The 11,803-nt window shown below is 51.1% G+C and overlaps 1 long non-coding RNA gene across 1 annotated transcript; it reads left to right on the top strand.

Moving 5' to 3' along the window:
• The first annotated feature begins 2,015 nt into the window (after positions 1 to 2,015).
• LOC109561298 (uncharacterized) lies at positions 2,016 to 11,265 on the top strand. The gene is made up of 4 exons (XR_002181019.2): positions 2,016 to 2,104; positions 3,616 to 3,707; positions 6,769 to 6,821; positions 11,182 to 11,265. It is a non-coding gene; the product is annotated as an uncharacterized lncRNA (long non-coding RNA).
• Positions 11,266 to 11,803: the final 538 nt, after the last annotated feature.

Here is an 11,803-nt window from a genome sequence, read left to right as displayed (position 1 = left end):
ACAGCCACTTGCCCTGCAAATCTTCCTCTGGAGGGGATGGGGGTGTGACCGTCTCTACGCAGGACCCCGCTGCCCCCCACGTCCGCTCTGAGGACCTGCCTTCTGAACTCAGGCTGAGCCAGTTCCCCAAGGAAAGCATTTCCACCCGCCCCTAAAGACTCTCTAAGGCCCAAACAAAGCTGAGGTGGGGGCCAAGGGACGCTACCGTCCCCATTTAACTGATGAGGACGTTGAGGCTCACAGAGGGTCAGGGCCTGTCTGCGACGCCTGGGGAGTCTGGCTTCTGGGACTTGCACTCCGCTCCGGGGCTGCAGTGTGCGGCATTCTGCTTTGTGGCCAGTAGGTGGTGCTAGAGGCCAGGGCTAGGCAGGTGGCCCGCAGGCGTGGGGGCTTTGGGCGCGGGGGCGCTGGGTGGGGGGAAAGAGCAGACAAAACATTCGGGGACAGTCACGGGGCGCTTACTGTGTGCCAGACACTGTGCTGGGGCCCTTCCCCGCATTAGCTGTTTAACCCTCCTGTTATCTTGTTTTCCATCTCTTTACAGCTGAGAAAACTGAGACTCAGAGATTCACTTTTGAATTAACTTTCCTCTGGTCGCTCAGTTTTGTAGTGGCAGATCCATAGCCCAAGCCCAGTTCAGAGGGTCAAGTACAAGTAGGGGAAGCAGGGATTGAGAGTTGCCCCAGGTCTTGCTGGGGGTGGGCTGGAGGCAAGCTATGAGCTGGTTTCTGATGCCAGTGGATGAGCTGAGGCACAGAACTGCCTGTGAGGAGAGGATGGGATCCCTGGAGGAGGTGTTACCAAGTCCAAGCTTGTTCTGCTCACCGCACCACAGGCCAATGAATCCAAGAGATGAGGTATTGAGATAAGGGAGAGACTTTAATTAGGGAGCTGGCAGACCAAGAAGATGGCAGGCCAGCACCTTCAAAATAACCATCTTATTGAGGTCTAGATGCCAGGTTCTTTTATAGATCAGAGAGAAGGAAGCAATAAGGAACTAAAGTCAAAAGGCAGACTAGAGAGGGAGATGCAGTGGGTAAGCAAAGTGAAAGGGTCTTCAGTCTTGCAAAACATCTCCAAGGGAATGGCCAACCTTTGGCAGGGGTGTGTTAATCTCTTCTATTCACAGGTGGGCAGGGACAAACTTTCTTTCCCTGAGCTGAAGAAAGGCACTTTAGTTTACAGTCAGAGTCCTCCTGGCAAGCCATTGAGTATGATTATAATAATAAAAGCAACAAAAAGCAAGTCAAAGAGACAGTTTCCAACATGCAGTCAGAACTGGCTTTCTCCCTGCAATTAAGCAGGTGGCTGGAGGAAGTATCAGGGGGTCTGAAGCAGGCCCACCCTCCTCTGTCCAGGGCCTCCCTGGGTCTTAGCACATCCCACCTTGGGGTCTTGGATTTGAGGGCAAGGGGCAGTGCTCAGCCTTCCCTGGGATTCCCACCCCTGCCTCACCTGCCTGTCCAGGTGTACCTGTGTACCCTTTCACAACTCAGCTCCCCTGGGAAGGCTTTCCTGACCACTGAGGCCCAAGAGTGCCTCCGCTCCTACCTGCCCATGGAAAGGCGGTCCAGGTGCCATCTGGTAACAAGCACCCAACCCCTCAGCCCCCTGCCACATCCTAACACACGGCCAGTGTGGCGCCTCTGCCCCCTTGCTGGTCCCTAGAGTTTGCAGTGAAACCAATAGCTGTTGCTTGCCTTTCCAAATACACCCACCCAGTCTGCCCTGCCTCATGGGCTCCTTAGAGCAGGGACCCCTGGCTTAGTTGCCCTCCATCTCCCTGGCCATCTCCTGACCAGAGTCCAGGACTGTGGTCTACAGGTTCCTAGCCTCAACCCTTCAGCCTGCAAATTGCTCCTGAGCCCCTCCAACTGCCAGGCACTGTCCTAGGCACTGCAGACTGACACTCGGCTCCCTTTCTCACGGCAGAGGCAGCAGATAATTAAGCATATGATATGGATTTCCACCTCTGATTAAAAATAAAACAGAGATGAGCTGGGTGACAGTGGGGCATGACTTTGGAGAAGAAACCTGGAAGTGTCTTTTGAAGATCTTGGAAGGGGGTTCCAGGCACAGCAAGAGCCAGTGCCTCAGTCCCAAGGTGAGAGCCTGGGGGTGGGGGTAAGGATGGGGATGGATGCCGTCTGGTAGGAAAATAAGGCAGGCATGGCCCAGCGGCTGAGTTCAGAGAGGTGGGCAGGGCCATATGGACGGGGTGCAGTTTGGGGTTTATTCTACAGTTGAGGATGCCCCCGGAGGGTCTCCAACAGGGAAGTGAGGTGCTCTATTTAGCGGTACTCTCTCTGGCTGCTGCTGGTTCCACTGAAATCAATAGCAACCCCTGACCCCGCCCTCTCGCTACAAGCAATCTGAAGCTGAGAACCCTGGGGCAGAGCTGGTAGCCAGGGCGTCTGACCCGGCCAGCCTGGGGTCTGCAGAGTTAATCCTCTGGGCCCGGAGCAGCCTCTGATTAGTAGGCTCTGCCACTCCTGGCTGATAAACCCCCAGGCTGGCCTCTGGCTGGGAGCACAGTGGAGAAACCCAAGCAAGTAGAGGAGGGGCGCTCCTGGAGCACCTTAGGAGGCCTCGCCTTGCCCCTATCTCAGGAAGCGTTTCCTGGGTGGAAGCCCATGCATGCAGTGGGCACTTTCACAGCCCTGTCTGGGTTAGGGCCCCTTGTGGATTTCATGGGGTCCTACTAAGAGAAGAGAAGGCAAAATTAGGTGCGTGGCTTCAGAAGGGGTCCTGGGTGGTGGTGGGGGTGTCCTGGGTAAGTCCTATTAGCCGCATGGTGAGTGCCCCACTGATCTTGCATCAGGGGAGGAGCCTCACATACAGATGGGAAACTGAGAGCCTGAAAGTCAGAGGGAACAGAAGCGTCTCTGTGGTAGGTTTTCTGACTCCTAGTCAGTTCTCTCTCCAGCGCCTCCCCCTATCACCCACCCAAAATCCGGCTGCCCTTTCTCCTTTCCTCAGGCCACAAAGTGGGGAGGTAGCCCAGGACGTGGTGGAGACGGCTGGGCAGGAAAGGGCTCATCTTGGGGCAGTGTCACTGTTGGGGACAGGTCCTGTGTGGCCAGGACCCCCATCGCCTATCAGACATTTCAAACCTGCACATCCAACCACCTGGGTTCAGGGGTCCAAGGACCTCACTGAGGACTGAAATCTCCAGGAACAGTTTAAAATGCAGTTCCTGGCCATTCAGACCTGCAGCGTCAGAACCACTGGAAGAGGCCAGGGACTCTGTGTATTGAACATACTTGTCAGGTTCTTCCCAGAGCTACTTTGCCTGGGCTTGCATCCTGCCTCTAGCACTCAGAGTGGAACCCTGTCTGGTTTTCCCTCTGCTTACCTCTGGAAGGTTCAGGAGACCCAACACAAGTATTAAAATAGTCATTATCCTCTGGCCACCCTTTAGAAAATGTGTGCTGGGTGCCAACACGGTCCTATGGGCCAGGTGAGGGAGACTGTCGTTCCCAAGGACACATGAGGAGGCTGGGGTCCTGAGAGCATTCGAGATCACCCAGCTAGTAACCATCAAGACTAGGATGTGAATCTAAGGCCATCTGATTCCAGAGTGTGTGTATTTAGGCCATTCTGTCCTTTTCCCAGTGACACGCACTGAACAACTCCTATGTGCCGGGGGAAGGGGAACCTGGCCCCTTCCACTCCACCCTGTCTCTGTGAGGACTGAATCATGTTGGGTAAGTGACTCTGGAAACTGTAAAGCGCCCTCCACCACAGAGTTTGTGTGTGTGTTCAGTGGCTCAGTCATGTCCCACTCTTTGCGACTCCATGGACTGTAGCCAACCAGGCTCCTCTGTCCATGGGATTCTCCAGCAAGAGTACTGGGGTGGGTTGCCATTTCCTCCTCCAGGGGATCTTTCTGATCCAGGGATCGAACCCTTGTCTCCGGTGTCTTCTGCATTGCAGGCAGATTCTTTACCGCTGAGTTACTGGAGAAGCCCCTCCACTACAGAGAGATCTTGATAACCATGCAGCTCTCATCATGCCTCATTCACAGCCTGACTGGGCTGGGGAGAGCTGTCTCTGGCAGGGGGCCTCAGGGTAACCTGAAGAACTTGTTAAAATGCAGATTGCCAGGCCTCACCCCCAGGGCTTCTGATTCAGTTGGTCAAGGCAGGGTGCATTTTTGACAACCATTCAGGTTCTCTGTGGCAGGTGGTTTGAAGGTCACACTTTAAGACTCACACACTGACAAAGACTAATGTCAGGAGAAGGGCATAGAATCTGGTGAGCTAAGTCTCAGATGATGCAAATTAAGACTTTCTTCTCAGAAAAATGGACAAACCCACCTACAGCCAAGATTTGGTAGTTTCAGGGGCTCCTGGATCCTTGAAAGTCAGCCATGGGTCCTAGCCCCCAGCGCATCAGTAAGAACCATCCACTGCTCTAAACGCCTGGCCTAGGCTCTCAGGTCACCTCTGCTGTGCAGCCTCCACAGACCTCTCGGCAAAGTCGCTTCTCCCCTGCGCTGTGCTCCCACAACACTTGGTGAGAACATAACTCCAGCAGGAGAGCTGTTCACGTATCTGTCTCTGCTCCTGGGCTATGCGCTTGTGGGCAGTCATTTTTCTTCTCCCTCCGGGCACTTCTGAGTTTGGGCAGAACCATGTGATTTACTGTAGCCAGAAATGCTGGTGGGACTTCCCTGGTGGTCCAGTGGTTAAGAATCTGCATGCCAATGAAGGGGACATGATTCGATCCCTGTTCTGGGAAGATTCCACATTCCCTGGAGCAACGAAGTCTGTGCACCACAGCTACTGAAGCCCACACACGCTACAGCCTGTGCTCTGTAAAAGAGAAGCCGCCACAATGAGAAGCCTGCGCATCGCAACTAGAAAGCAGCATCCGCTCACCACAACTAGAGAAAGTCTGAGGGCAGCAATGAAGATTCAGTGCAGCCCAAAGTACATAAATAAATAAATATTAATTTAAAAAAATGCTGGCGACACAAACTTTCCAAGTGAGTGTCTGCTTTGCTGCTGACCCTGCAAATGCATGTCGAGGTGGAGGGCCCGCCAGTTGCTGTCCCTGGCTGACTGGGTGAACAGAAACTCCTGCCCACCCGCACTGGACATGCAGCGTGAGTGCGAACTAAATCTTTATTGCCCTAAGTACAGGGACGTTGATTATTGCTGCCTAACCTAACCTGGCTTGTCCCAGTGGCACTTTAAAGGCAGAGCCCCTCTCCGCCAAGTTTCGGGTCTCCTGTTCCTGGCACGGGCTGGCGCAGAGTAGGTGCTCAAAACTCACAGCAGCTACCGTTTATTAAGAACTTTCTAAGTGCCAGGCAGTGTTCTTCGTTATCTCATTGAATGCTTTTCTCCTAGGCCAGCTGCGGCATGCAAAGTGCTCTACACAGTGCCTGGCATGTAGCAAGTGCTCTGGTAGCTATTATTTCTAATTAGGATGCTTCTCTACCTCAGATGAAAGTCATCTGAAGGAACGAGCCAGTGGTGAAGGGTGGTTTGAACTAGTAACTGGGACAAAGTTTCTGGGGACACAGTAGGGGCTGAAAAGGAAACTTGTCTCTTTATTTTGGTGTCCCCAACCAACATTGGTGGTCAGCTTCTGTCTGCTGAGACTCTACTGGGTGCTCGGTTCTGTGCAAGATGCATTACACACATTGGCTTATTTAATCCATGCTGGACCCCTCGAGAGAGCTGCTGTTATTCACCCCCATTTTACAGATGAGGAAACTGAGGCCCAGGCCCAAGGAAGTCAAAGCTCACTGTAAGAAGAGGCAGAGCCAGGGTACTGGCTGATTCTAAAGCCTGGGATGTGAACCTCTCACTACACGTGCTTCCCTTCCTTAGGGAAAAAAGAGGAAGCAAGACAGCGGCCGAGCCCAGGCCCTGGGCTTCTCGTCCAGCACTCTTTCTCCTCTCCAACGTCTCCGCTCTTACTGGAGAGGTGTGAAAAGGGCACACGCATCCACCCGCACCAAAAGAAAACCAGTCAAGGAAAGCCTCAGTGGCCGCAGGCGGCCCCTCCCCGCCCAGTGCCTGCAGCAGCCCTCCCCACGCCAGCACAGACTCCATGTCACCACCGTGATTGGTAGACTAAACAGCTGGAGCGGAGCCGGCCTCCTCGCTCCCTCTCGCCAGGGCGGCCAGGGGGCTTTCAAAGACCAGCCTCGGCTGCTATCTCCCACATCAGCCCCAGCAGCATTTAGCCACTTTCTTCAAACACCCAGCCAGGGCATGATGGTTAATGTCAAATCTGGCAGCAAGTCATAACCTATAGGGCTGGGACATTTATCACGGCCCCAGGGCCCCTGGGGACTTCAAAGGGGCCTGAGGGTGGGGGTGGGGAGGGGGCTTCAAGCAAGGCTTTTCTTCCACCCAGAGCCTCAGATTCCTCAGTGCTGGAGGGACCAAGGAGCTACCCTGGTTGGTCAGCCCAAATAATAATAATAATATATATATATTTTTTTAATAATATTTTTAAAAACCAATAAATATCAATGACTAAAGTAGCTGTTTTGTATTAAGGAATTATTACCTCCATGGCCACCTTGTAGAGCATTTATTGTTATTTTAATCCTGGTTTTTAGAGGTCAGGAAATGGGGCACAGAGAGGCTAAGCCACTTGCCTAAAGTCACACAGATAGTGAAAAAAAAAGCATCAACAATAGTGTCTGTCATTTATGGAGTGATTACTAGGTGCCAGGTTCTCTGTGTGTTACCTCATCTGGTCCTGGGAGTACTTTCTGAGATAAGCATTATTTTCTCGTTTCAGAGGTGGGAAAACAGTCTGAGATGTGAGGTGGCTTTCTCCAGGTGACACAGCTGGTAAGTGGCGGAGCTGGGATTCAAGAGCAGACCTTCTGCTCCAAACCCGGCTCCCAGTCAAGGCCTGGTCCAGTCTCCGGGGGCCAGGGGGCTGCGTCCCCAGCGGCAGCCCTTCCTCCTCCTTGTCAAGGCCTCTGTCAGGCCTCAAAAAGCAGGAGGGGAGCCCTGCTGTCAGATCCCAGGCCTGTTGGGGATCCTTGGGGTATCCTGGCACCTTCCACCTGGAGAACTCAAGGTTCTCTGGGGGCAAGGTGGAGAAATGGAAGGGCAGGTGCTGTGCCTCCATCTAGCTGTCGGCCCACGTCTGGGATGGCAAGGGCTTCTTGCATGCAGGGGCTCCCCAAGGCTTTTTCTGGCGCTTGCCTGAGAGCAGGGTAGTCCCAGCAGGTGTGGGGAGAATGGTGTGGGGCTTCACTCCCTAGCTGGAGTTCTGCCTCAAGTCAAATTCTAGTGTTCAGAGAGAGTTCTGCCTAAGATGGGGGTGAGTTTCATTACAAGGCTTCCTGGGGCCATTGAACAAATTGATCGAATTTCACAAACGCTATGTTACACTCACAAAACCCAGCCATCCCAGTGCCGCTGAGAGAGGGCAGAATTGAATGAGTGTTTGAATCAAGGTGCAGAAAGGGTCCCTGCTCACAAGGATTAAGCTCCCTCTATGAGGCTATATGTGGCAAGCATCCCATAGGACAATGCTCCAAACGGCTTCCTGGAGGAGGTGATGTCTGGGCTGAAAGGAGATGGGGATAAGGCCAATATATATATATATCTCCTTAGATGAGACCCACCTACATTATGGAGAGTAATCTGCTTTACTCAAAGTCTCTGATTTAAATATCATTCATAACATCTAGGCTGGTGTTTCACCAAACAACTGGGCACCATAGACTAGCCATGTTGACATATAAAATTAACCATCAGAAAGGATGACTATATTAACAAAAATTATATGATTCCCCTTCTATGAGGTACCCGGAGTAGTCAAATTCACAGAGACAGAAGGCTGAATGTGTGGTTACCAGGGGCTGAGGAGAGGGAGAAATGGGGAGTTCTTATTTATTAGGTGTACAGTTTCAGTTTGGGTTAGTGAAAAAGTCCTGGAGATGGATGGTGGTGATAGCTGCACAAAAATGTGAAAGTACTTAGTGGTACGGTATGGTTAAAATGGTAAATTTTTTTTATGGTAAAATTTTATGTTATGTATATTTTTCCCCAATTAAAAAAAAATTAACCATCACAGGTGGGCTTCCCTGGTAGCTCAGTGGTAAAAAATCTGCTTGCAATGCAGAAGACCCCAGTTTGATCCCTGGGTTGGGAAGATCCCCTGGAGAAGGGATAGGCTACCCACTCCAGTATTCTTGGGCTTCCCTGATATCTTAGACGGTAAAGAATCCGCCTGCAATGCAGGAAACCTAGGTTCGATCCCTGGGTTGGGAAGATCCCCTGGAGGAGGGCATGGCAACCCACTCCAGTATTCTTGCCTGGAGAATCCCCATGGACAGAGGAACCTGGCAGGCTACAGTCCATGGGGTCGCAAAGAGTCGGACACGACTGAGAGACTAAGCACCGTACAGCACAACCATCACAGGAAGTAAGGACCTGAGCGGCAAAGGGTGATGTGGAGGCAAGGCTCCTTGTGAATGAAGTGGATTCCTTAATTGCTCACCCACCAGACGGTTAATGTGAAGCCCACAGGTGCCAGCATTGTCCTAGGGTTGGGGAGACAGCAGTCAATGACTACGAAGAGAAGTTCTGTGATTTGCTCAAGGTCACACCATAACCCAATGGCAGAGTAGGGGCTGAAATCCAGGTCCGTCCAATGACCAGGTCATTCGTGGGGGCACTGGCTAGAAAGGACACATAGAATCCTTTTGCCCCAAGAAACCTGATGGTGAAACAAAGGAGAAAGAGGAAGTGGTAGCTTGATGGAGAAAAAGAACTGGGGAGGGTTTTCTTCGGAGAATGAGGAAAACTGGAGAATGTTTGTGGACCTCAGAGTTTGCAGAGAGGGAGGGAGAAAGGGCAGTGTGGGTGGCTGAGGGAGTCATGGTTGAAAAGCCGCACATGAAGAAGCAGGGAAATCATGAAGAGAGGTGCAGGGCAGCGGCAGCCCTTTGGGGCCAAGCCTTCCCCTCAGTCAGGTAGAAACGCTGGGGGCAAGCCAGGGCTGGGCCTGACGAGAAGGGACCTAGCGAAGGGATGTGAGAAGTACAGGGTGGGAGCACGGGCTCCAGAGTCAGAGGGATGTAGCCTCAGAGTTCAAGTCTTGGCTCTTTTTTTTTCGCTGCACCATGTGGCATGTTGTTCTTAGTTCCCTGACCAGCAATCAAACTCGTGCCCCCTGCACTGGGAACAGTCTTAGCCACTGGACCACCAGGGAAGTCCTTCAAGTCACCACTCTTACTGCCCCAAACTCTCAGCAGTGAATGTCTCAGAGCAGGGAGGAGAATGAGAGGCTCATGGGAAGAGTTTCACTTTATTTTTCCTACCCTTTGATTGGAAAACTGACACCACTTTGTGATCTGCAAAGATCTTTCCGTTGTGAAAAAAAAAAAAACAAAACCCACCAATCTGTATTTTCTGCTTACTTCAAAGGCGGGCAAATGAGATATGTGTGAGAAAGTCCTTTCTGACGTGTAAATTGTGAGAAAACAAATGAGAGAAAATAGCAGCATTATCATTGGTGGAGGACTTTTTCAACGATGAAAAGAGGTTTCAGAAATTTCCAGGATTGAACCCCACACTTGCTCCTAGCTGCTTATTACACTTGTCAACTCATTCAACAATGTATACAGAGGGCCTACTGTGTGCCAGGCCTTGTACTAGGTGCTGACAATAGAGAAGTGAGTAAAACAGAGAAAGCAGCTGCTCCCACTGAACTTACATTTGATGGGAGAGAACAAACAAGCAAGTAAATATCTACTAAGCTAGGGAGTGATAAATACTGTTAAAAAATATAGGAGGGCATGTAGTCAGAGAAGGTTCTATTTTAGATTGGGTAGTCAGGGAAGGCTTCCCTGAGGAAGTGACATTTGCCAGATCCTTAAATGAATTGAGAGGGCTAAACCAAGAGAATGTCATGGAGAATAATCCAGGCAGAGAGAACACCAAAGGAAAGGCCCAGAGGTGGGAACTTACTAGGCAGACATCATTCATGTCCCCGACCTTCAACCATACTCTCATCCATCCATCCATCCACTCACCCACCTATTCACCTGTCTAGTCATTCTGTTTATCTCTGCTTCCATCCACCTATCTATCTATCCATCCATTCACCTCTCCCATTCATCCATCAATGTATCCATCATCTATCCACCCATCCGTCAATACAGTATGTACTGGGGATCTGTTATCTATATACCAAGTCAGTCATGGAGAGGCATGGGGGAGACTTCATGAAGAATTAGAGGCTATCTCTACTGATATGGAGAGACAAGTGCAAACCATTCGTGTATGGGATGGTAGTTGAGAGTGTGTCCTCTGTCACTCACCACACACTTTTGCTAAGGAAGCTCTCTCAGTGATTTCTCATTCTCATAGTTTTAGGAAATCTTGGTTAGTTTCACAGCTCAAGTCTCAACCTCCTTCTCTATGAAGTTTCTGGTCCTTCCTATTAGAATTTACCACCCTTTCTAGTTTGGATCTTTATTCTGCACTCTAATGCTCCATCCTCTTTGGAGTTCCTTGTATAAATCCAAGTCTCTACCATTGGTTCAGGGTAAAAATTGATTCATCCATAGGCTAACACTTACTGAATGCTTAACTACATGTTTGGCATTGTGCAAAGCATATTTTTAATATATTCATTACTCAAAACACACAGAAGGGGGTCTGCTCTCCCAGGAGGGACTTGCTATTATCAGCCCATTTACAGTTGAGGGAAAACTGAGGCAAAGAGAATTAAAATGACTCATCCATGTCACAAGCTAGTAAGTGGCAGAGCTGGAACCTAAACTGGGCCTTTCCAACTGCTAAGTCCGTCTCTTAAATTCTGCACCGCTTACTGCCTTAGTCAACGCCCCCACCCCTCAACACACATCCTGTGCACTGAGTGAGCAGAAGGAAGAACTAAACACCCAGCCCCAGGGTCAGACTGCTGGTTTGAATCACACCTTTATGTTTTGTGACCTTGTCCCTGGTTAAGACAATTCACCTCTCTGTGTTTCATTGGTTTTGTCTGTGGGGATAGGGGGATAATCACAGTACCTATCTTATAGGTCTATTGTGATGCAGCATGATGATTCATGTTGAATGAAGGTGTAGAGGTGCCTGGCACACGGTCTAAATTAGCACTGCATTTTATCTAATATAGCTTGCAATCTCAGTTTTCTCACAGTTTGGCTTCTTTGTTGTTTCGCAGCTTGCCTATCATATTTCATCATCCTTACTTTGCACTATTTGATGGAGATGGGCCCTAAAAGCATCTGAAGCTTTGTCTCTGGAACTTCTAAACTGGGCCAGAAGCCTGCAAGAAGAGGAGCAGATTTGAAGAGGAACGTGGAGTGACTCACTGGGTGGGGGTGGTAGAGCAAGAGGCCCCCGTTACCAGCCCTCTCTGGGAAGGTTGGGGGGGGGGTCGGGCTGAGCAGGCAGGCGGCACTTATCTGCCCCTCCCCAGGGACCTGCGTCAGCCGGGCCTTCAGACCTTCCAGGGCCTCCCCGTAAATCACCCTGGATGATTTATAGGGAGACGCCCAGTCCGCTAATCCAGTAAACAGGATAAGCAGGGTCCAGCTGGATTTATGGGCTGCCAGAAGGGCCTTTCGCTGAAGGAGATGTGTGCACTGTGACCCCTCTCCCGACCGCTGGCCTACAGCACCCCGATGAGCAGGGCTCACACTGCCTGCGTTCCGGGCCTCACTCTGCTCCTTCAGCTGCTGTTGGTGAGCTTGGGCTGGTGCCTTCCCCTCTCTGGGTCCCAGGTCCCTGAGGGCCAGGTGTTCACTGGGCAGTTGGCACGCAGTCAGCATGGAAGGGAGCTG

This window comes from Bos indicus, chromosome 7 (genome assembly GCF_029378745.1).
Source record: "Bos indicus isolate NIAB-ARS_2022 breed Sahiwal x Tharparkar chromosome 7, NIAB-ARS_B.indTharparkar_mat_pri_1.0, whole genome shotgun sequence".
NCBI lineage: Eukaryota > Metazoa > Chordata > Mammalia > Artiodactyla > Bovidae > Bos > Bos indicus.
The sequence above is the reverse complement of the archived record's forward strand: the minus strand, read 5'-3'. Positions and strand labels throughout refer to the sequence as shown.